Below are 12,635 nucleotides of genomic sequence, written 5' to 3' on the forward strand. Positions count from 1 at the left end.
CGGCTGCCCACTCCAGGATTCTGTCCTGGGGAATCCCACGGACAGTATAGTCCATGGAGTTGCAGAGAGTCAGACACGACTGAGCGACTTTCACATCATTATCCATTCATTTTTGGCTGTACTTCCCCAAATCTGTTCCAAAACTTTTCCATTTTTCTGTTTCATATTCACTGATATTAATCCAACATATTTATTGAGAAATCAAAGTTATCTAAAGTGATGTCTGTCCTCATTCTCTACTACATAGCTCCTTCTTCCTACCCTCTAGCCTCAGGGCAGAAAGCATCTGCACCACTGCCAAAAACTAATTTCTCTACTTAAGTTTTCAGTTACAAGCCCTGTATGCTTCAGTTCTCATTCTCCTTTATAAGTTTTAATTTCATCAAACAGGTAACTTTTAAATTCATCAACCAACTAACACAGAGATAACCACTGAACACTGATGCTATTATTTTATCTTTAAACTACGGCCCTCCTTTTAAATGACTAATATCTAAGGATTAGTATCTCACAATCACTGCCTTTCCATGCTAACTCTGTTCTTTCCTTAACTACTCCCATCTTCCAAATTCCTTCCTCTCAACTGTCAAAAAATATCAGGGATTCACAAAACTAATAGTTGTTTCCAAGCCTGCATTTTCCATAATTTCCCTGAAGCCAGTTCTGCTTCTCCCTACTCATTGAAAGATGGAGCACTTTATGTTTTATTTCTGTCTGCACTTCTACTTGCCTTGCTCATGAGTGAATGCAGTGTGTGCATTTCCACTTGTCTAGGGTTACTTGCATATGCTTGCCTTTTCTTATTTTAACACAATACATCTACATCTAAATTTAAGATTATAAAATGATGTATTTACACTAAGCCCAATGAAAGGATCACGTCCTAAGTACCAAGAAACTATTTCAGCCCCTTCCCGAATCCTGGGACCCAGAACAGATTAGGATGAGGGCTCGCTGGAACCAAACTCTCAGACCACAGCTAGGAGAAGAAAGGCCCCATGGTTCCTCGCATTTATCACCTGTGAATCTCTCGAGGGCAGTGAGTCCTGGAGGCTTTTAGGTGCTAAAACTGACCTGCTGCGGGACAAGGAACCCGAGCAAATCAGGACAACCACCCCCCGCCCCCAGCCCCCGCCACGGCAAGTTCTGCAGTAGTAGTTGTGGGTAGTCCATCCCTGAAACTGACTTTACTGAGAGAGACCGTGTCCAGAGGGGAGCGGCCACCCTGGAGCCATGCACATCTCCAAAAGCGGTTCATGGTAAGAGGTGCTAGTTTCTCGGGAAGCATCTAAGCAGTCTAGTCTGCGAGCGTTTGTCCCTGGTGTGATGGAGACCGTCCTCACTGGCTCCTTGTGTTCCAGCCACCTGCAGACAGAAGCACTGCTTGACTCAGAAACACAGCCACCTTCCGCCTTTCGCTGGAGAGAAGCTCACTCTCAGTGCGTTGGAGGCGGTGATGTGCTCCACGCGGGACGCGGGGAACTGGACCTGCCCGCGCGTCCCACGCGGCGTGACTGGCGGCTCCTCCCAGACCCGCGGGAGCGCGCCTCAGTGCCGGGCTCGGGCTTCAGCAGGACAGACTCTAACGTGTTAGCTCGTGGGTGGACACCAGGACGATTGGTTGGTTATACCCAGTCCATCCATCTCCACCAGGAGGTAGTTGAGCATCTGCCCTCCTCGGACCTGGAGAAGCAGCTTCTTGCTCCCAGCGTGGATCTCCGCGGTGCACTTGTTGCGGGGCGCTGGGCAGAGGCCTCGTTCCATGGACTCCAGGCGGCTCCTTGCAGGAACAGCACCCGTGATTAGGGAGCTATTGCCTTGGTCCGCAGGGTCTTCCCAGCACGGCCCGTCCAGCAACAAGGGCTGACTCCTTTTCCCGTCATCCCCGAGATGGAGGGGCATTTCCATAAAAGCCCCCAAGGAAACTGGAATCCTGACCTTGCCTTCGATATTCAGATCATCTGCAGCCGCTTGAAGTTTCTCTCAAATGTGTCAGTGCTTGTAACCTGCCTTCGGTACATCAAGGCCACCTGAGCCACCCGAAAGCCCCGGCTCCATGTTGCAGGTAGACTTTAACCAGGTGGTAAAACTGACCTGCTGTGGGACAAGGAACCCGAGCAAATCAGGACAACCACCCCCCGCCCCCAGCCCTGTCTGAACCCACCTCACTTTGTTCTTAGCCAGCGTCTCGTGAGCAAAGTTGGTCTGGAAAATGGTACCCCTGCTGGTGCTGAGCGGATGCAGTAGGCTTCTGAGAACAGAGATGACACAAGGTGAGTATATGCTCCTAGTACAGCTGGTCTTTCCTATTCATGAACCTTTTCTCCTCTTCATCATCTTCAAGGGTCCTCTCCTTGGACTTATCATTGTTTTTAGTCCTCTGCTTCCTACTTGAGGTGTTAAAATATTAATAGTAAGTACCACCTAGAAGGTTCCAGAGTCTGACTGGATTCTGGAGTAGAGGATTTTTCAACAGCAATCTATTGATCCATCAAAGTCAGGTGTTACCAGCTGGCAATTGCAAGCTCTATAGTTTCCACCTCCAGCCTAGGCAAGACCGGCCTGAAGCAGGTGGACAAAATTTAGCCACCTCCTTCCACCTGGGTGAAGAGACCTGGTTTCCAGCCCTAGCCTAGGACCTGAAACCTCCTAGAATATGACCCAGGCCCTGGAGGAGGGACTTTCTTTTTTTTTTTTTTTTTTCTTTACTAGTTGAAGTTCTTTTTGTTTTTAGAGCAACTAAAAACATTTAATATAAAGTCTATTTTTAAAAGGAGCATGGTAGAAGTGAAAAGCTCAAACATGATTCACTAGATTAGGACAATACAGTTAGGAGCTGGTCAGGGAATAAATAATCCCTGAGCCTGAAAAAAGGTCAAAAGCCATGACCTAATCTGAAAATCAAGCACAGGAGTAAAAAATGAAATAGAGAAATAACAGAGATTCCATGACCTTTGTGATGATATCAAAAATGGTCTAACATGCATGTCATTCAAATGCAGAATGAGAGGACTGAAAGAAGGATAGAAGCACTGTTGGTAATTTAACACCAGTAATTCTTAGAATTTGGTGAAAAGCACAAATGTATAGATTAAAGAAGTACAGTGAGCTGCCAAAGCAATAAGTAAAAGCAAAATATTTAACTGACAACAATCCTGTATAAAAATATGTACAGTACTCTTAAAACTCAACAATAAAAGGGCAGTCTAAGAAATGGGCAAAAACCTTGGATAGTTCACAAAGAAATATGTAAACTGTGAAATAAGATGAGAGAAAAGTTCAACATTATTCATAAGGAAAACTTTAAAGTCAAATACAGACACACACGCACACACTAGAAAGGCTAAAATTTAAAAGTCTGTTAACAGCAAATGTTGGTCAGGATTCCTAACACACACACACACACACACACACACACGGCTAAAATTTAAAAGTCTTAAAGGTAATTATTTCTAACAACTAGTTCTCTCATACGTGCTGATAAGACTGTAAATAATACACATTCTATTACCAAAAAAAAAAAAAAAAAGTTTGGTTGCCTATTATAAAGGTATATATAAAGGTATATACCTGTCCCTGAAATTCTACCTACCAAGATCACTGAAATTCCATGTCTACAAATAGTCTGACACAAGAATATCTAGAGCTGCTCTATAGAAGAGTGAAAAATGTGAAATGGCTCTGCTGTCTGTTCAAAGGAAAATACATAAATATTCTGTGGTAAATTCATATCACAAAAATAATGCTCATCAGTAATAATAAACTACTAACACATATAAAAATAGATGCCTCTTGCAAATATGTTGACAAACGAGTCCAATTCAAGAAATTATGATTTCTTGAAATGCTGTATGATTCCAAATGCTATATGATTCCATTTGTAATATATTCTAAAACAGGGAAAACCAATCCATGATGGAAAAAAATTATAACAGCACTGGGATGACCCAGAGGGATGGTACCGGGAAGGAGGTGGGAGGGGGGTTCAGGATGGGGAACACGTGTACACCCGTAGCTGATTCATGTTGATGTGTGGCAGAACCGATACAATGTTGTAAAGTAATTAGCCTCCAATTAAAATAAATAAATTGAAATTTTAAAAAAAATTAAAAATAGAACAAGAAAAAAAAAGGTGAAAGTATTGATGAAAAATAGCCAAATGTTAACTTTATGAGATGATGGAAATATTGTTTTAGTATATGCATTTATCAAAACTCAATAAATTATACATTTAAGCTTGGTTCATTTCCCTCTAATTAAATTTTACTACCAAAATATAAAAAGACAGTAAACAAATATTGAACTCTTGTTTGTAGGTCCTTTTTATTTGTTGTTTAGTAGTATGTTACCAATTTTCAAACTGTATTCTGTTTGCTGAGTTAAAGCAAATGTATAATGAGGGCCAGATTTCTCACTGGTTTGGAAGGGAGTTAAAAATGTTAAAAAGAAAAATATATCTAGAAGATATCCTAATGTTAGCTGTGTTGTTGTTCAGTTGCTGAGTCACGTCTGACTCTTTGAGACCCCATGGACTCCATCATGCCAGACTTCCCTGTCCTTCACCATCTCCCAAAGCTTGCTCAAACTCATGTCCATTGAGTCAGTGATGCCATCCAACCATCTTATCCTCTGTCAACCCCTTCTCCTCCTGCCCTCAATCTTTCCCAGCATCAGGGTCTTTTCCAATGAGTCAGCTCTTTGCAGTAGATACAGAAATATGCATATGTTCAAGTTCTGTTCACTGGTAAGGCGTAGAAGCTATGAATATACTCAGTGTCCAGTTTTATTGTCTAAGAACTGTTGCAAATAAAAAAGGAACAAGGAGTGTAGCTAATAATAGGGCTGAGCCAGAGAAAGTGATATGCTTGTCTGGGCTATCCTGTAGTACCAGGCATTAAAACACTAGAGAATCACAGAGGCAGGTCAGGGGAGGGCCTCATACTCTCAGAGAGTGCAAGAGATAAAGAATGTTAAAGTAAAAGAGGATAACTGTCAATATCTGATAACTGATGAGTGTGAGAAAAGCATGAAGCAACTTATCTGTAAATCTGAAATTAAAACAAGATGAAATGTAGTAAAATATATTGTAGTCAATGTCTTAAAAAGGATTGAAAGCCACTAGACTACTGTAGCCAGTATAACTGAATTCACCCCTAGAATTCTGACTGCATCCTTCTTTTAATAATACTTGCACTATGAATGATGCCTATTTCCTACATCCCTGTCTCAACCAGTCCCTCAGAGTTCACCTGTTTTCTTCTCCATGTGACTTTTTAGCTGACCATCTTTACACCTGACTGGGTGGACCACTCAGGTGTAATTTACAAGTGCTTCCCTTCCATTATTCTTACACTTTGGTATGTCTTTTGTTTTAAAGCTTTTTATAGCTCTAAAAGGCAGAAATACTATTTCTACTGTTGCCAGCCCTCAGAACTAACTACTTTGTATGAGCCAAGCAGGTGCTTAATATTTTCAGTGTGATTGCTCTTTGTATGAAAAAAAAAAAAAAAAACCATATATTAGAAAATTAAGTTTTTTCAGGGTTTGGGTTACTTATAACTTCTTGAAATTGAAACTCATTTCATTTCTGCAGTTGTGTTCTAATTTGTGAGTTACTTTAAGAGCTCAAACATCAGTCAGTTCATGACACTGCACTTGCTACTCTGTTTTGTAGGATATAGCCTCTACTATGCCATCAAACTTGACTTCCCTGGTGGCCCAGACGGTAAAGCATCTGTCTCCAATGTGAGAGTCCTGGGTTCGATCCTTGGGTTGGGAAGATTCCCTGGAGAAGGAAATGGCAACCCACTCCAGTACTCTTGCCTTGAAAATCCCATGGACAGAGGAGCTTGGTGCAGGCTACTATCCATGGGGTCACAAAGAGTCAGGCATGACTGAGCGACTTCACTTTCAGTTTCACTTTCATGCCATCAAAACATTTTCACACCTTGATTCTATTTTAATCGCACTCATCAAAATTATCCAACTTCCTGGTCCTTGCCAGACATAACACAGTCTTTGTAGGCAGATAACATTATTATGTGAAAGACTTTATCTTTAGTGGATTCTGTACTGACAAGAGGAGCGAGAGTGAACAGATGCATTCAAACTCCAGTGACCATCTGCTGAGCCCTGAGCAGTCCTCCTGACAGAGGAGCAGTCTACAGAGTGCTTACTCATAAAACACCCATTTTGTGAATGAAATGGTTTTAGTGGTCTCTGAGGCCATCGCTTTGTCACTCTCTGTCAGTACTGAAATTAATGTGGAAATAAAAGTAAACAAAACATCTTTCCTTCCTGTGTTTCCAAAAATTTATCGACTTGTTTAAACATCTAACTCTACTGCAAGCAAACATGGTTTTATTATAATTGCATTTAAATCTTGATGGAAAAACAGCAACTTCACATCAAATAGCTTTTCCTTTCTCAGATTATATATACAGGCTTACAACTGAGCTCTAGTCTACTCTTCGAGTAGAAGACCAGTCATTTTTTTTTTTAATTTTATAGAGGTAATTTTTTCCTCTGGACATACTAACTGCCACATACTGATTTTGGCATATAATGACATCACCTGCTAAAACCTGCAATAGTCTGCTAGGGCTAATCTAACATAATACCACAGACTGTATGGCTTAAACAACATAAATTTGTTTTCTCACAATTCTGGAGGCTAGAAGTCCAAGATCAAAGTTGGTTGGTTTCCACCGAGTGCTATACAGGAAGGGTCTTCTCCAGGTCTCTCTCCTTGGCCTACAGATGGCGCTCTCTCACTGAGTCTTCCCATGGTTGTCCTTTCGTACATGCCTGGGTTCTGTCCCCCTAAACTCCTTCAGAGCCTTTCTCATGTGAGTTATTTCCCTAGATCTAGGCTTCACCTTATTCCCATCACTACTTAGTCATTGTATGGGACCACCTTACTCAATTTCTCCTCTTTTATACATTTAATACTTCACCATTTAATGGACTTCTGTTACAAGCTTGAAGACAATGGCACCCCACTCCAGTACTCTTGCCTGGAAAATCCCATGGACGGAGGAGCCTGCTGGGCTGCAGTCCATGGGGTCACTGAGGGTCAGACACGACTGAGCAACTTCACTTTCACTTTTCACTTTCATGCATTGGAGATGGAAATGGCAACCCACTTCAATGTTCTTGCCTGGAGAATCCCAGGGATGGGGGAGCCTGGTGGGCTGCTGTCTATGGGGTTGCACAGAGTCAGACACGACTGAAATGACTTAGCAGTAGTGTTAATTGCTGGAGATAAAAGAAAAAGTAAGTTATAAGGGTACATTTATATTATGAGGGTACATTTATATTATGAGGGTACATTTACCCTCATATATAATTGGGAGATGACCTCTGGTTGTGTTTATATAGGTATGTGTGGCAGGTGGTATTACACAGTGACTGAAAGTGGTAACTGGTGAGTGTCTAAGAAAACTGGTTTAGCTGTAGTTGGTATTAGCCATTCAGCCGTATCCAACTCTGCTACTCCATGGACTGTAGTCCACAAGGCTCCTCTAGCCATGGAATTCTCCAAGCAAGAATACTGGGGGTGGGTATCCATTCCCTTCTTCAGAGGATCTTACAGACCCAGGTATTGAATCCGAGTCTCCCACAGTGCAAGGCAGATATGTTACCGTTTGAGCCACCAGAGAGAAAGAAAGAGGTCTTAACAAATGCCTCCTCAGAGATATTTTAGTCTACCAGGAGGAGAGCTGCCATCAGCTGAGGTGAAGAAAACAGCAATTGGAACAGATTTGGAGTCAAGGAGGTCAGAATATCAGTTTTGGAAATGCCAAATTTTGATAGTCTAATTAGAAACGTTAAAAAAAAAAAAAAAGCTAATAGGCTCACACATGTATTAGTCTGAAATTCCTGTAGAGGTCTGATGGGAGATCAAAACTGAAAGTGACTAGGGTTGTATAAGATCATCAAGAAAATAAATGCAAAGAGAAGACTAAGTCAGTGCACACCAAACAGGAGTGCTTAGAGGATAAAGAGTATTCCAGAATTCTTTTTCTGGAGTAAAATAATTTTTGCTTTTTCTCTCATTTACCCTCATAATTTTCCCTCGTGGCTCAGATGGTAAAGAATCCACCTTCCATGTGGGAGACCTGAATTCCATCCCTGTGTTCAGAAGATCCCCTGGAGGAGGGCATGGCAACCCACTCTAGTATTCTTGCCTGGAGAATCCCCAAGGAGATAGGGGCTACAGTCCCTGGAGTTGCAAAGAGTCAGACATGACTGAGCGACTAAGCACAACCTTCATAATATATAGTTGGGAGATGACTGAGGAGTAAATTGAAAGGACAGAGGGAAGTCAGGTGATGGGAGTGTTCTGGAAACTAGTGAAGGAAATCAAAACCAGGTCTTTTGGATTGCAGGCAGATTCTGTACCACCTGAGCCTCCGACGGATTTGAGATGATTGGAATTGCCAAGGGAAATTGTGCAGAAAGGGGAAAACTGCCAACAAAGTTGCATTTTATCAGCCTATAAGTATTGATTAAAATAATTTAAACCACTGAAAATCTTGAAGGATTTCTCCAGCTTTTCTGAGGAGGAAGATGAGAAAAGGGCTAAAGTTGGAATCTAGAGGGTCTGGCACTGGGTGAAAATACAGCAAAGGCTGTTCCTAAACCTTAGGATTTAAAAAATTCTTAGGTTTTATGATATTTCAAACTAAAATTTGATTTCTTGTGTTTGGCAGATTTTAACAGCATAGAACCTATTTCCCTTTCCTAAAACTCAAAAGTATACAGGTGAAAGCTTGTGTAGAATAAGTTCATTCTGATGCTTTGGTATCAAATGTACATTCCAAACTTTTTTCACTTTACCTTTAACTTTATCTTCCTCAAGGCTCTCTTATAAATGCTGAGGTACAACACTCCTTCTCAAGTTTAAATCATTGCCCTGCATTTTCCTTTCATCCCCTAATTAAGGACATTTAATGCAGGCTGCTTCCCTCACATTTTAGAAGCCTCCGTCACTGGCATATTCACTTCAGGACCTAGCTTCTCTCTACAGATTAAACTGAATTTCCTCTTATTGCTAACCCTCCTCCAGGGGATCTTCCTGAGCATGAAGTTGTATCTACTTGTGTCTCCTGCGTTGCAGGCCGATTCTTAACCCACTGAGCCACCTGGGAAGTAAATTGAATTGACCTATATCTCCCTATTCTTCCAAGCCCTCACTCCTGGGAAGCCATCATTCTACTCTCTGTTTCTATGTGTTCAGTGTTTTTTTATGTTTTACTGTAGGTGAGATAGTACTGCATTTATATTTCTTTGATAAACAGTTTTCTTATAATGGATCTTAAGGCAAATCACCACAGGGAAACAGAACAGTCTAAACAATTTAGATATGGGCAGTGGCAAAGATTAGAGTGGTTTTGAATCAGCAGTTCTTGAACTTAAATTTCTGCCTTGCACTTCTGATAGCAAAATGAATGCAATTCTGGCTTCGGACTCTAGCTCCATATTTTTGCTAGTAGAATCCTCCTATTTCTCTCACCCTCAACCTTATCCCACTACTCAAGCAATGTAAAGTGGTCTTGTAAACTTTGCGCCCTGTATCCATTATGTCTGAAAAGAAAATTTAATTCAACTCTGATTATGCAAATTAGACATAATGAAGCTGGCGAGGGGTTGGGGGGCGGCTCTCTCTCTTTTTCTCTTTATTAAACACTGAAACTCAAAGGAAATAATTTCTTTCCTAAGTATTGTCTCAAGTCCTACCTTCCTATGGTTCAGGATTTCTTTTCTTTAGTCAAGTTTTCTTCTCAAGAAGAAGTTGTAGGTGAGGTGAGATATAGGTGTGCAGTGAGGTGCAAAAACTAAAAATATCTCAGTAGACCTTTGAAGGAGAGAGATCTTTGTGTGATTACAGGAAGAGCAATTCTTGACAGTTTTATGATCCTCTTTCCTAGTCAGATTGAGGTATTTATGAAGAAAAAGTGATTGTCTATTTCTTTAGATTTAACTGATTTCTAGTTATTTTAAGTATTGAAAACATGCTTAGAGTCAACTAGCAAATGGTTATAAGCCATGTTATACAAATTCTAGCCCTGGACCAGTCAGTCTCAATTCTTCAAACCTATCAGTCAGATATCACTAATTCTAAGACACCTAGGGGTGACTGTATGTGTACATACCCATAAGTACAACTACTACATGGATAAGGAAAACAAAGAAACAACAAATGAAACCCTCAAGGCCTATGTCTACTGGATCAGCAGTAATACCTCTCCATATAGTTTAGTAGTAATATCTCCCATATAGTTTTTATCTTTTATTTTTTTATGGCTGGATCCACTTCATTCCTGGACTTCCCATGTGGCTGAGTGGTAAAGTATCTGTGCACAATGCAGGAGATGCAAGTTCCTGGGTCAGGAAGATGCCTTGAAGAAAGGAAATGATAGCCCACTCCAGTATTCTTGCCTCGATAATGCCAATCCAAGGGGTTGCAAAAGAGTCAGACATGGCTGGGTGACTAAACAACAGCAACAATACCTAATATATACCCCACTTCATTCCTAACACCAAAATAAAGGCAAATGAATTAAAGATTTACATATAAATATTGAGATATACTTGCTTCGTGTATTTTTGTATTGTTTGAATTCATTTAGCAACACACTTTTCAAATAATTTTTAATACGGTAAAATATACATCAGTTCAGTTCAGTTCAGGCTCTTTGTGACCCCCCATGGCAGCACGCCAGGCCTCCCTGTTTATCACCATCTCCCGGAGTCCACTCAGACTCACGTCCATCGAGTCCGTGATGCCATCCAGCCATCTCATCCTCGGTCGTCCCCTTCTCCTCCTGCCCCCAATCCCTCCCAGCATCAGAGTCTTTTCCAATGAGTCAACTCTTCGCATGAGGTGGCCAAAGTACTGGAGTTTCAGCTTTAGCATCATTCCTTCCAAAGAAATCCCAGGGTGGATCTCCTTCAGAATGGACTGGTTGGATCTCCTTGCAGTCCAAGGGACTCTCAAGAGTCTTCTCCAACACCTCAGTTCAAAAGCATCAATCCTTCGGCGCTCAGCCTTCTTCAAAGTCCAACTCTCACATCCATACATGACCACAGGAAAAACCATAGCCTTGACTGGGCGGACCTTAGTCTGCAAAGTAATGTATCTGCTTTTGAATATACTATCTAGATTGGTCATACTTTTCTTCCAAGGAGTAAGTGTCTTTTAATTTCTTGGCTGCAGTCACCATCTGCAGTGATTTTGGAGCCCAAAAAATAACGTCTGACACTGTTTCCAATGTTTCCCCATTTATTTCCCATGAAGTGATGGGACTGGATGCCATGATCTTCGTTTTCTGAATGTTGAGCTTTAAGCCAGCTTTTTCACTCTCCTCTTTCACTTTAATCAAGAGGCTTTTTTAACTCCTCTTCACTTTCTGCCACAAGGGTGGTGTCATCTGCATATCTGAGGTTCTTGATATTTCTCCCGGCAATCTTGATTCCAGCTTGTGTTTCTTCCAGTCCAGCGTTTCTCATGATGTACTCGGCATAGAAGTTAAATAAGCAGGGTGACAATACACAGCATTGATGTACTCCTTTTCCTATTTGGAACCAGTCTGTTGTTCCATGTCCAGTTCTAACTGTTACTTCCTGACCTGTATACAGATTTCTCAAGAGGCAGGTTAGGTGGTCTGGTACACCCATCTCTTTCAGAATGTTCCACAGTTGATTGTGATCCACACAGTCAAAGGCTTTGGCATAGTCAATAAAGCAGAAATAGATGTTTTTCTGGAACTCTCCTGCTTTTTCCATGATCCAGCGGATGTTGGCAATTTGATCTCTGGTTCCTCTGCCTTTTCTAAAACTAGCTTGAACATCAGGGAGTTCACGGTTCACATATTGCTGAAGCCTGGCTTGGAGAATTTTGAGCATTACTTTACTAGCATGTCAGATGAGTGCAATTGTGTGGTAGTTTGAGTACTCTTTGGCATTGCCTTTCTTTGGAATTGGAATGAAAACTGACCTTTTCCAGTCCTGTGGCCACTGCTGAGTTTTCCAAATTTGCTGGCATATTGAGCACAACACTTTCACAGCATCATCTTTCAGGATTTGAAACAGCTCAACTGGAATTCCATCACCGCCACTAGCTTTGTTCGTAGTGATGCTTTCTAAGGCCCACTTGACTTCACTTTCCAAGATGTCTGGCTCTAGATTAGTGATCACATCATCATGATTATCTGGGTCATGATGATCTTTTTTGTACAGTTCTTCTGTGTAATTCTTGCCACCTCTTCTTAATATCTTCTGCTTGGTCCATACCATTTCTGTCCTTTATTGAGCCCATCTTTGCATGAAATGTTCCCTTGGTATCTCTAATTTTCTTGAAGAGATCTCTAGTCTTTCCCATTCTGTTGTTTTCCTCGATTTCTTTGCATTGATTACTGAAGAAGGCTTTCTTATCTCTTCTTGCTATTCTTTGGAATTCTGCATTCAGATGCTTATATCTTTCCTTTTCTCCTTTGCTTTTCACCTCTCTTCTTTTCACAGCTATTTGTAAGGCCTCCTCAGACAGCCATTTTGGTTTTTTTGCATTTCTTTTCCCTGGGGATGGTCTTGATCCCTGTCTCCTGTACAATGTCACGAACCTCATTCCATAG

The 12,635-nt window shown here is 41.2% G+C and overlaps 1 pseudogene; it reads left to right on the forward strand.

Annotated features, from left to right (window-relative positions):
• The first annotated feature begins 2,212 nt into the window (after positions 1 to 2,212).
• Positions 2,213 to 12,635, forward strand: part of LOC138094451 (large ribosomal subunit protein eL8 pseudogene) — a 102,120-nt pseudogene continuing 91,697 nt past the window's right edge.

Source organism: Capricornis sumatraensis, chromosome 18 (assembly GCF_032405125.1).
Source record: "Capricornis sumatraensis isolate serow.1 chromosome 18, serow.2, whole genome shotgun sequence".
Classification (NCBI taxonomy): domain Eukaryota; kingdom Metazoa; phylum Chordata; class Mammalia; order Artiodactyla; family Bovidae; genus Capricornis; species Capricornis sumatraensis.